This window comes from Erinaceus europaeus, chromosome 13 (genome assembly GCF_950295315.1).
Source record: "Erinaceus europaeus chromosome 13, mEriEur2.1, whole genome shotgun sequence".
NCBI classification, from domain to species: Eukaryota; Metazoa; Chordata; class Mammalia; order Eulipotyphla; family Erinaceidae; genus Erinaceus; species Erinaceus europaeus.
The window spans coordinates 47,031,121-47,043,068 of NC_080174.1; positions in this window are offsets into that span (position 1 = coordinate 47,031,121).

An 11,948-nucleotide genomic window follows, 5' to 3' on the forward strand; every position below is an offset into this window, starting at 1 on the left:
AGGTGTCCATTTGTCCATTGATCTGTCCCATTTATTCATCTATCCAGCTGTCTTTCCATTTACTCGATAAAGTGAGGGCCGGGTCAGAGAGACAGCTCACTGGATGAGGGACATGCCTTGCCCTGTTTACATCCCAGGATTGAATCCTGGTACTACATGGCTGGTTCTGTAACACTGGAGAAAGCTCCAGTGTAGTATGGATCGACCAGTCAACGCCCATGTTCAGCGGGGAAGCAATTACAGAAGCCAGACCTTCCACCCTCTGCAACCCACAACGACCCTGGATCCATACTCTCAGAGAGATAGAGAATGGGAAGGCTATCAGGGGAGGGGGTGGGATGTGGAGATTGGGTTATGGGAATTGTGCAGAATTGTACCCCTCTTATTCTATGGTTTTGTTATTGTCTCCTTTCTTAAATAAATAAAAAAAAGAATAAAAAAAAAAGCTCCAGTGTTCTGTTCTCTGTGTGTGTGTGTCTCTCTCTCTAGTCACATGCAAAAGCAGTCCAGGAGAAGTGAAACTGCACATGGCTGAAGCTCCCAGCTGCAGATACACAGTAAACAAACAAACATATATGAGGGCTTGGTCTGACTTGGCCCTGTTCTAGGTACAGGTGACAGACACATAAGAGGAGCAAGAATTTGTCTTCATGGGAGCTAGCTTCCATCTGGGAAAGGCAGCGTGACCAAACACACAAATCAATGGTACCTTGGAAAGATGTATAGTGAAGAGAAGAAACAAAGCTATGGTTCTGGATCGGGCTCTGAGCAGGAGGGAAAACCCTGGAAGACTTGAGATGCCATGTGAGGTAGAATGCAGAGAGAAGGTGATTGGGGCTCCTGCCAGTCCCAGCAGTGAGGGGCAGTAGTCTCTGTTCAGATGGTCAGAGGCGGCAGGTTTTAGGACAGGTTGGAAAATTCAAGTTGAGACCATTTGCTGAACGGTTGGGGAGGTGGCTCAGAAGGCAGAACACAGAGCTTGCGTACTTGAGGTCTTGGGGTGCCAGAGCTCCACGGTGTCTCATAACAAGATAAACAAAGGGGGCTGTGTGGTGGTGCCCTGGGTTAAGAGCACATAGTGTGAAGTTCAAGGACTAGAGCAAGAATTCCAGTTCGAGCCCCTGGTTTCCCACCTTGGGAGGGCATCATTTCATAAGCGGTGAAGCAGGTCTGCAGGTGTCTTTCTCTCCCCCTCTCTGTCTTCCCCTCCTCTCTCAATTTCTTTCTGTCCTATCCAAAAAGAACAACAAAATGGAAAAAAAAAATGACTGCCAGGAGCAGTGGATTTGTAGTGTGGGCACTAAGCCCCAGCAATAACCCTGGAGACAAAAAAAAAAAAAAGACAAAATAAAGACAAAATATTTATTTATTTTCCAAATTATGGGGTGGGGCAGGGATAATGATCTGCAAGACAGTTTCTATCACACAAGTACTTTTTTTTGGGGGGGGGGAATTTTATGTATTTATTAGTTAGAGGGATAGGAGGAGAAAGGGAGAGAGAGAGAGAGAGAGAAAAGAACCAGACCTAAGCAGCTACTAAGAACAATGAACCCACCTTCTCTGACCCATCTTGGACGGAGCTAGAAGGAATTCTGTTAAGTGAGCTAAATCAGAAAGATGAAGATGAGTATGGGATGATCCCACTCATCAACAGAAGTTGAGAAAGAAGATCAGAAAGGGAAACTAAAAGCAGGATTTGACTAAACTGAAAGTAGGGCACCAAATAAAAACCCTGTGGTGAGGGGGAGTGGACATGCGGCTTCCTGGGGCAGCGGGGGTGGGGGTGGGGGTGGTGGGTGGGATGGGACACAATCTTTTGGTGATGGGAATGGTGTTCATGTACACACCTATTAAATTGTAGTCATATAAATCACTATTTAATTAATATGAGGGGGGAAAATTGATTGTATGTCTAACAAAGGGACTTTTCAAAGTTAACCCAATTACCAAATAATGTGATGATAACAATAACTATCCATTGTCTTCTAAGACAGCAGGAACCTCATATTTCCACTATAGAGCCTAAACTTCCCCCAGTCCTAGGACCCTAGGGTAGGGCCCACTTTCCCGTATGCTTCTCCCAATTCTTATCAAATAATATTGCATCAGCTGATCACAACCTAATCAATGCAAGGAGTGCCACCCCAGCATGCTTCACTTCAGACTGTGTCCAGAGACTTCAGGTGTGGAATGACAACCCTTCAGCTTCATCACTCGGGTGAGACCTTTCCTTCCATAGTATTCTCTAATTCCATTCCAGGTGGTTCACTTTCTAATAAAGTCCCAAAACCTAGATATAGACTAGGTTCCAGGAGATAGAGCATATGTTCACACGTATCCATAAATTAGGGCAAATATATACCTGAAAGCAGTAGTACACTAGAGTTTGCAGTGAGTACCCCCCCAACACTTCATCTCCACTATTCCAACCTTTGGGTCCATGATTGTTCAACAATTTGTTTGGCTTTGTATGTTAACTCTCTTTTCAGCCACCAGGTTCCAGATGTCATCAGGATGCCGGCCAGGCTTCCCTGGACTGAAGACCCCCACCAATGTGTCCTGGAGCTCCCCAGAGACCCACCCTACTAGGGAAAGAGAGAGACAGACTGGGAGTATGGACCGACCAGTCAACGCCCATGTTCAGCAGGGAAGCAATTACAGAAGCCAGACCTTCCACCCTCTGCAACCCACAATGACCCTGGGTCCATGCTCCCAGAGGGATAGAGAATGGGAAAGCTATTGGGGAGGGGATGGGATATGGAGATTGGGTGGAGGAAATTGTGTGGAGTTGTACCCCCCCCCCATCCTATGATTTTGTTAATGTCTCCTTTCTTAAAAAAAAAAAAAAAACTTAAAAAAAAAAAAAAAAAGAAAAGAACCAGACATCACTCTTGTTCATGTACTGTTGGGGATCGAACTCAAGACCTGATGCTGAGAGTCCAATGCTATCTCCACTGTACCATCTTCTGGACCACCACAAGTAGCTTCTTCACTTACCATGAAAGTTGTCTGAGCCTCAAACCCACCATCAGCTTAAGTTTCTTCCATCATCACACCCTGGGTCCCCTAGATCCTCTCAGTCCCTTCCTGTCTTCCCCAGAGTTTGGTTCTGCTGCAGTAGATCAGATTAGTCTGAATTTCAGATTAGTCTGTGCCTCGCCTTTTATTTTTTTCAGTTTCTGTTTCTTTTTAATCTTTTTTTAAATAGTTATTTATTTTCCCCTTTGTAGCCCTTTTTTTGTTGTTGTTGTAGTTATTATTGTTGTTGTTACTGATGTCGTCATTGTTAGATAGGATAGAGAGAAATGGAGAGAGGAGGGGAAGCCAGAGAGGGGGAGAGAAAGACAGACACCTGCAGACCTGCTTCACCACCTGTGAAGCGACTCCCCTGCAGGTGGGGAGCAGAGGGCTGGAACAGGGATCCTTATGTGGGTCCTTGTACTTCACACCACGTGTGCTTAACCCACTTCACTACCGCCTGACTCCTTTGTGTTTGTTTCTTAAGTCCCACGTTAGAGTGAGCTCATTCAGTGTTTTTTCTTCTCGTTCTTGCTTATCTTACTTAATCCAAGTCCTGCAAATTCTACACAAAATGTACCAATAGAAGAGGTTTCATCATTTCTTTAAGACAGAGCTAGAGAGGTGGAGAGAGAAACTGACTTATTCCACAGCACTGACACTTCCTTCAACATGATGGGAGCCAGGCTCAAACTTGGGTTGCACACATAACAAAGCTGAATTATTTTACTGGCCTGATTTCGTCATTTCTTACAGTTGAGTAGGTGGCCACTTGCCTGAGGGAGCTGTGCTATACAGGAAAGCAGGGAATGGCAGGGGCAGCTATAGGGAGGGATAATTTTTCATCTAAGATTTTTGTCACTAGTATTATTTCTGTGGCTCCACACCTACATGATTCCACAGCTCCAGAGGATTAGAGATAGAGAGGGAGAGAGAAGAGACAAAGAGAGGAGAGATGCCATAGCACTGCTCCATGACTCATGGATTTTTCCCAAGCAGGTGCTCCTATGTGGTGGCCAGGAACTTGAACCCAGGTCCTTGTGTAGTACAATGTGCACCCTATCAGGTGAGAGATCTTTTGCCCCCCGAGGGTTTAAGATGAGAGATAGTGTGCTTGGGGATAGCTCAACTGATAGAGCATCGGGTTTGCATTGCTAAGATACCCAGTTTTTAGTCAACAACTTGTTTGGCTTTATATGTTAACTCTCTTTTCAGCCACCAGGTTTCAGATGCTAACACGATGCCAACCAGACTTCCTTGGACAGGCAACCCCATCAATGTGTCCTGGACCCCCGATTTCCCAGAGCCCTGACCCACTAAGGAAAGAGAGAGACAGGCTGGGAGTATGGATCGACCTGTCAACACCCATGTTCAGCAGGGAAGCAATTACAGAAGCTAGACCTTCCACCTTCTGCGCCCCATAATGACCCTGGGTCCATACTCCCAGAGGGATAAAGAATAGGAAAGATATCAGGGGAGGGGATGGGATACAGAGTTCTGGTGGTGGGAATTGTGTGGAGTTGTACCCCTTTATCCTATGGTTTTGTCAATGTTTCCTTTTTATAAATAAAAAAAAAAATAATAAAAGGATACCCAGTTTTGTTCCCTGAGATCATATGTACTAGAGTGGTGTTCTGGATTCTCTCTCTAACATGAAATTATCTCTCTTTATCATTTGTAATAAATAAAATAAATGTTTAAGAAAGATGAGAGATATTCACAAGGACCCAGGTTCAAGCCCCGGTCCTCAATTACAGGGGGGGAAGAAGCTTCACAAGCTGTGGAGCAGTGCTGCAGATTTCTCTCTCCCTACCTCCTTTCCCCACCTCTTTTTCCGTGTCTTGTCCTCTATCAAAAAGAAAATGGAAAAAAAAAAAAGTGGCCAACAGAAGTGGTGGAGAGATTTGATTGGTGAGCTCTCTTAGGAACCAAATCCCAACAATAACCAGAGAGAGAGAGACAGAGATACAGAGAGAGTTGAGGGGTGATTGATAAAAGGAAAAGTTGTTAAGGTATAGAAGACAGGATATAGTCACCAAAAGCAAAATCCTTGTGTGAATGGCAAGAGTGGGTGTCCTACGTGTGAAAATTCAAGTGTAGATTCAGTCATCTCCCATGCAGATAGCAGGGGGCATACACACTATGTTTTAGAAACTCTTGTGTTTCAGTTGGTGAGAATAACGAAGCTCCGCCACTTGAGGGTTAAAGTTCAGTGTTCTGTGCATTGGTTGTGCCTTTGTCCCGGTTCAAATAAAGCGCCTTTCTGCCACCCACTGGTCACTATTAGTATTACACCTAACTGGAACCTGAGTGATTGGAAAAGAAGAGAATGGCGAGGAAATGACATTTGAATTGATGGGGGTGGCGGGGAAGTATGGCGTAATGCCTGCCAGACAGTTCACCGGCTAGAATAGCTCATCCAGTAAAATGTACTAGGACCAGGGTTCAAGTCCCCAGCTACCATCTGGGAGCACTATGCAAAGGAGAAGCTTCACCACAGTGGTGGAGAGGAGCTGTGATGTCTCCCTCTCTGATGTGCACTCTATTTGGAAAATAAGGAACAGGAAAGAATTTGCAGGCATGAAGCCTCAGCAAAAAACCAGAGAGAGAGAGAGAGAGAGGAAGAGAGAGAGAGAGAGCATGCTGGTGACTGGAAGGCATCGAAAAGATTCTTTGAGACGTGGATGGGTTCCACAACAGGCAGAAGTGCTCTGACGACCCAGCCCACAGACACCTGTGTAGAACATGGAGAGGCCTGAGCTGAAACGTCCTCTCAGAAGGGTGCTGCTCTGACTTCTCAGTCAGTCCCCCCCTTGACCCCCAGCTACTACATTATCCCTCCTTGTTCACTCCTACTGTAGCTTCTGTGACACCAACCTCTAGTGGCAGGAAACCATGATTATTCTCTTGTGAGAATTAAAATAAAGTGCTCAATATAGAGCTATGACTGACTGAAAGTACCACCAATGTGTGGAAAGCTAAAGCAAAAGTACCAATGTGTGCAGCCAAAGTCAAGATGGACCTTTCTGGGACATGGGCAGCAATGCTTGGACAGGAATGGGAGAGAATTGGCTGAATGGTGATCGGTCTTCCCATGTGTTTGAGACTCTGCTGCTTGTGGTGAGACATTCTCTGAAATAAAATGAATATTTATACTTTTATACACATAGTATGGGCATGCTTAATTCAAATTCTATGAGTGGTGTTCCAAGAAATAATGCATTTTGGAAGCAAACACGGCCCTAAAATGGCAATTTTGACATCTCATTTGAATACTAATGAGTGGTGTTAGCTGGTATTTTTCAGTGTTGAATATTTGCTATAGGCTACAGTTCTTTGTAAAGCAAAATATTTTCATTATTTAAAAAGGAAAGTTACATGAAACAATGCGTGTAATACTCAGCTTGAAGATGTGTCGGGCCACCCTCCTCACTCAAGCAGCATCAGTGTACTGTGAAATGCATTTTTGTACATCTGGGGATGGAATGGGATGAGAGTCATGAGAGACTACAGAGGTAAATCTTCAAAGATCATTTCCAAAGTCCCAATAGATACAAATTTGAGGTTTGCTTATAAGATGTGAGAATTCAAAACCACACACAGTCTGTATTTCTAAGGCAAATGAACAGGTGAGGTGGTGGTACACCCAGTTAAGCGCACATCTCACCATGCTCAGGGACCCAGATTCGAGACCCTGGTAGTGTGCAAGCTTTCTCAAGCAGTGGAGCAGGGCTGCAGGTTTCTTTTTGTTTCTATCCCTCTCTATCTCCCCTTCCCATCTCAATTTCTGTCTTGTTAAACTAAAAAAATAATAATGATTTTCTTTGCTAAAAGTTATAGTAAACACTTCAGAGGTTTTATGTTTTAAAATGAAATAAGAGTGGGGTAGTTAGCATAATGATTATGCAAAAAGACTCATGACTGAGGCTTCAAAGTCCCAGGTTCAATTCTCTGTACCACCATAAACCAGAGCTGAGTAGTGCTCTAGTAAAAAAAAAAAAAAAAAAAAAAGGAGGGTTGAGTGTTGGACAGTGGCGCAGCGAGTTAAGGCACATAGTACAAAGAGCAAGGACCTGCTCAAGGATCCTGGTTCAAGCCCCAGGCTCCCCACCCGCAGGGGCGTCACTTTATAAGTGGTACAGCAGGTCTGCAGGTGTCTATCTTTCCCTCTCCACCTCTATCTCCCTCTCCCCTCTAAATTTCTCTCTGTCCTATCCAATAAAATGGAAAAAATGGCCACAGGAGCAATGGATTTGTAGTGCTGGCACCGAGCCCCCCACACCCAAAAAAAATGTCTGGGGGAGGCTGAGTGGTGGCGCACCTGATTGAGTGCACATGTTACAATACACAAGGACTGGGGATCAGGCCCCTGGTTCCCACCTGCAGGGGGAAAGTTTAACAAGTGGTGAAGCAGTGCTGCAGGTATCTCTCTGTCTCTTCCTCTTCCTCTCAATTTCTGGATATTTCAGATGAGATCAGGTGTGTTCAGGGTGGTATGGGCCATAGACAATTTCTGGATATCTCTATTCAATAAATAAAGACAATAAATTAAAAAAAAGAAATGTTTTGAGCCAACATAGGCTGATGAGATGATGTAGTTTAATAGTATCTAAAATGACCTTTATTTTGTGTTGGTCTGCGCCGCGGAGAAGAGAGAGAGAGGAGGTCCGGAGCAAGTGTGGTACACAAATCTTTATTATTGGGTCCTTGGGGGGGTGGCTCAGGCCACGTGGAGTTAGCCGACAATGGCTGTCCCCACTACCTCACCACCGGGCAAGAGCGAGAGAGAGAGAGAGAGGGCGCTGAGAGAGAGAGAGAGAGAACCCAGAGGGGGGAGTGTGGGAGCTTTTATTGGGCAACAACCAGGGGTAACGTGTGGGGACAGGATTGGTTGAAGGGGGCACTGCTAGGATAATGCGGGGCGTGGTAAAACCTGGGGGCAGAGACTGCATCAGAATAATTCCTCAGCATCATCTCCTCCTTTCCCCTTATATCTAAATGGACACAGTAAAGAAATATGGAATGGAGCAGGCTTAAATGTTTTTAAAGAATGCCATGCTCAGGTGGGAAGATGTAGGACTTTCTGTGGAGGAGGGAAGGCTTAAATGGCTGCTAACCTTGTGAGATTTATGTGTCCCTCTGTGCTCAACCCCTCTTTAGAGAGAGAGACTTACCTGGAGGGACTCATCTCATAGGTTAAGCGCTGCCTGCTCAACCATCTCCTCACAATTTCTCTACATCTTTTTCTATCTAGTCATCGCATAAGATGGTTCAAAGTCTGTAAAAGACTATCTATGACAGAGGAATAGTAGGGTAGGGGTGAGCAGAAACCTTTTGGGCATAAGCCTAAATGATATAACAAAACAGGAAAGGAAAAGTAGGGGAGTAGTAAAAGGCAGTGTGATGTCAAGGGAAGGATTGGTGTGTAAAGGAACGTTCCCTGTTGGGGGGGGGAGGGGCAAGGGTACATAATGAGGGGGAGGTGGGAGGGCATGACCCACCAAACAGAGGGGCTATTTGGCATTGTATAGTCCTCAAGGCAACAGTCTGTAAAGTCTATGAACTACTCAGGATCAGTCTATGAAAAACCAACAGCGTGAAGGGAAATAAGCTGCTTTAAAATTGTGTAAAGTGTCTATAGGGTATGCCAGCAAGTCCGATAGAAGTCTCAGTTCAAAGTAGATGGCTAGGGGAAGAAATGGCAGGGGATGAAACGCTGCATGAGCCCCACATTGGACGCCATTTGTTGTTAATGTTCGGGGCTCCAGCAGGCCGGGCTAGCTTCACGGGGGTAGACAGAGACGACCAGAGACACATGGCTGGGCAAAGAAGCTTTATTCACGAGCGGGCAAACATGTGCTCTCCTGTCTTTCTGCTCTGGCGGCAGAGAGAGACCCTTAAACTAATCACCACACAGATCTGTCCTCCATCTTTCTCCTCACATTGGCGTGCCAAGAACTCTCGAACTCTGTAGGGGTCCCTCTGGGGCAGGGACAGGTGGGCCGTGAAACTAGCAGGGCTAAACCACAATCTTCCAGAGGTGGGGGGAAGGGGACCAAACCAATATGAAACATATCAACAATTTTGTGTAGATATTTGATTACTAAAATCAATCTTATTTTATGTTTATTAACTCAGTGCTGGAGAAGGAATCCAGGACCTGGTACTCACTATACCACTGAGCTGAGGTGTCTCCACAGACCAAATATTTTAATTCTGTTTTTAGAAGGAAAGGGGAAGGCTGGGGAGATAGCATAATCATTATGTAAAAGGGCTTTCGTGCCTGAGGCGCCAAAAGTCCCAGCAATCCCCAGCACCATCATAAGCCAGAACTGAGTAGTGCTCTGGAAAGAGGGAGAGGGAGAGGGAGAGGGAGAGGGAGAGGCCAAAGCACCATTCCACCATTCGTGGAGTGGCTATGGAGGCATCCAATACTTGCCTTTGTCTTTGGTGTCAGGATTGAAACTGAGGCCTCACACATGGAGATATGAGCCCTACCACTGAGTCAACTGTTAAGCTCCTTGTTACATGGGAACATTAACACAAAGTTAATATCCAATAATAACAATTTATAAAGTTGAATGATAATGTCATCTGTTATCTCTCTTCTGCCCTTGTGAGTCAGCCTCCAGGCTTCTGTGATTATCCTTCACATCGCCTGTGGGGATCTTTCTAAAGGCAAAACTCAACTCAACCACTTGCCCCTTTCAAGGTCCTTTGCTGTCTTCCCATTAAAAAGATCTTAACCAGTCTTTTTTTTTCCCCCACCAGGATTATTGTTGTGACTCAGTGCCACAGTTCCCAGAGATAATCTCTGCTGGAGACTATCCCTCCCCCAGCTTTTCCTCCTTTCTTCCTTTGTTTTTTCTATCTTTCTTTATTTCTCTCTCTCTCTCTGCCTGCCTTCCTTCCTTTCTCCCTTCTTCTTCTTTTTTAATAGAGGTAAAAAAACACACACAGAGAAAGAGACAGAAAGGAGAGACACCTGCAGTGCTACTGCTCTACTGCTAATGAAGCTTCCCCCCTGCATGTGTGTGTGTGTGTGTGTGTGTGTGTGTGTGTGTGTGTGTGTGTGTGTGATTATGGGAGGTTTGAACCCAGGTCCTTGTTCATGTGAGACATCACCCAGCACTGCTAGTCTTGTCTTTTCTTTTCTTTTCTTTTCTTTTCTTTTCTTTTCTTTTCTCCCCTCCCCTCCCCTCCCCTCCCATCTCCTTTCCTCTCCCCTCCTTTCCTCTCCTCTCCTCTCCTTTCCTTTCCTTTTCTCTTTTCTTTCTTCCTCCCTTTCCTTCCTTCCTTCTTTCTTTATTATATTACTTGTTTATTTTGGATAGAGACAGAAACTGAGAGGGAAGTGGGAGGTAGAGGAGGAAGGGAGAGCCTCTTACAGTACTGTTTCACTGCTCATGAAGCTTCTGCCCTATAAGTGGAGATGGGGGGGTGAACTCAGTCCCTGTGCACTGTACTGTGTGTATGCTCAGCCGGGTGCACTACTGCTTGGCCCCCAAATAGTGTTTTTTAAGTGCTACAGAAAAACATATGGGGTGGGCCTGGAATGCAGCTCACCCAGCAGAGCACACACTATACTAAACACAAAGACCCACTCTGACATCCTGTCAATACATATGACCACCACGCACAGGGGAAGCTTCATGAACTATGGAGCAGTGCTGTGGTGTCTCTCGATTCATCCTCTCTTTCTTCCTCTCTGCTTCTCTTCCTATCTCTCTATCTTATATTTAAGGGGAAAAAGATGAAAAATTCTGCCAGGGCTAGCAGAATTGCACAGGCCTGGAAGAAAAAAGAAAGTCTGTGAGGTTCTGAAAAGTGTCTTGGGGAGTCTCATTCCAGCACACTGCATCAGGATCTCTGGGTCACACAACCTAGGAACCTACATATTTCACATGTGTTTTGGGTGATTTTTTAGAAGCTCTTTTCATGGCAAAATACAACACTATTATAGGAAGTCAAATGAAACAATTGCACAGATTAAAGAACTATAACAAGATAACTACCCCTCGACCACCACCACCATCTGAAGGCAGAACCATGCCACCTGCCCTAAGACCTCCCCTCATGGATGCTCTCCTGCTTTGGCTTCCAAGAGCAATCATGATTCTTTCTCTTTGCGTGGGATTTACTTGCTTGTTTTAATGTGTCATTGGATTTATTTAAGCTTTGGTCTTCTTCCCACATTTTTCTTCTTGCTCTAGTTCATTTGTTAATGAAACAGATAAATCTGTCTTACAGAGTTTCCCACAGTCAATGCTAATTGCATTCCCATGGTGTGGGTAGCACTTTTCCCCCCTCTCCCTATCTCCTGTTAATTGGTAGTTGGTTCTAAAGTCTTCGTTGGTTATATATGTATTTTTTTCTTGTGGACAAGTCCACTTTTACAGGGAATGTGTGTTAGTTACCAGCTAGCTCATCTTAACATTCTCTCTTTCTCATCTCATACTTCTCCTGCCCCAGAACAGAAGTCAACTCTGGTATCCCCTAAATTCCCAGGAGTGAAGTTGCCAGTTCATAAAGTAGATAAATGTTTAACTTTCTAAGTTGCTATTAAAGATTTTTCTTAGGGATGATATATTTAACATTCTCACCAACAATATATAACACTTCTGACAGTTATGAATCTTTACCCATATTCTGTACTGTTAATCTTATTTTAGTCACTCCAGTGGGGTGAAACACTACTTCACTGTGGCTTTAATTGACATTTCCTGACAAGTAATGATGATAAACGTCTTTTCATGTACTTGATGGTCATCTGTATAGATCTTCTTTTGAGAGCTATCCGTGCAGGTCTTATTTTAATTAGTTACCACTGTGTAACAAATCATTTTAAACATGCGTGGTTCGAGACTAAATCATCTATTTGCTCACTGTTTTGTACTCTGACCCTTCTGGACAGTTCTTTTTCTCTGTAT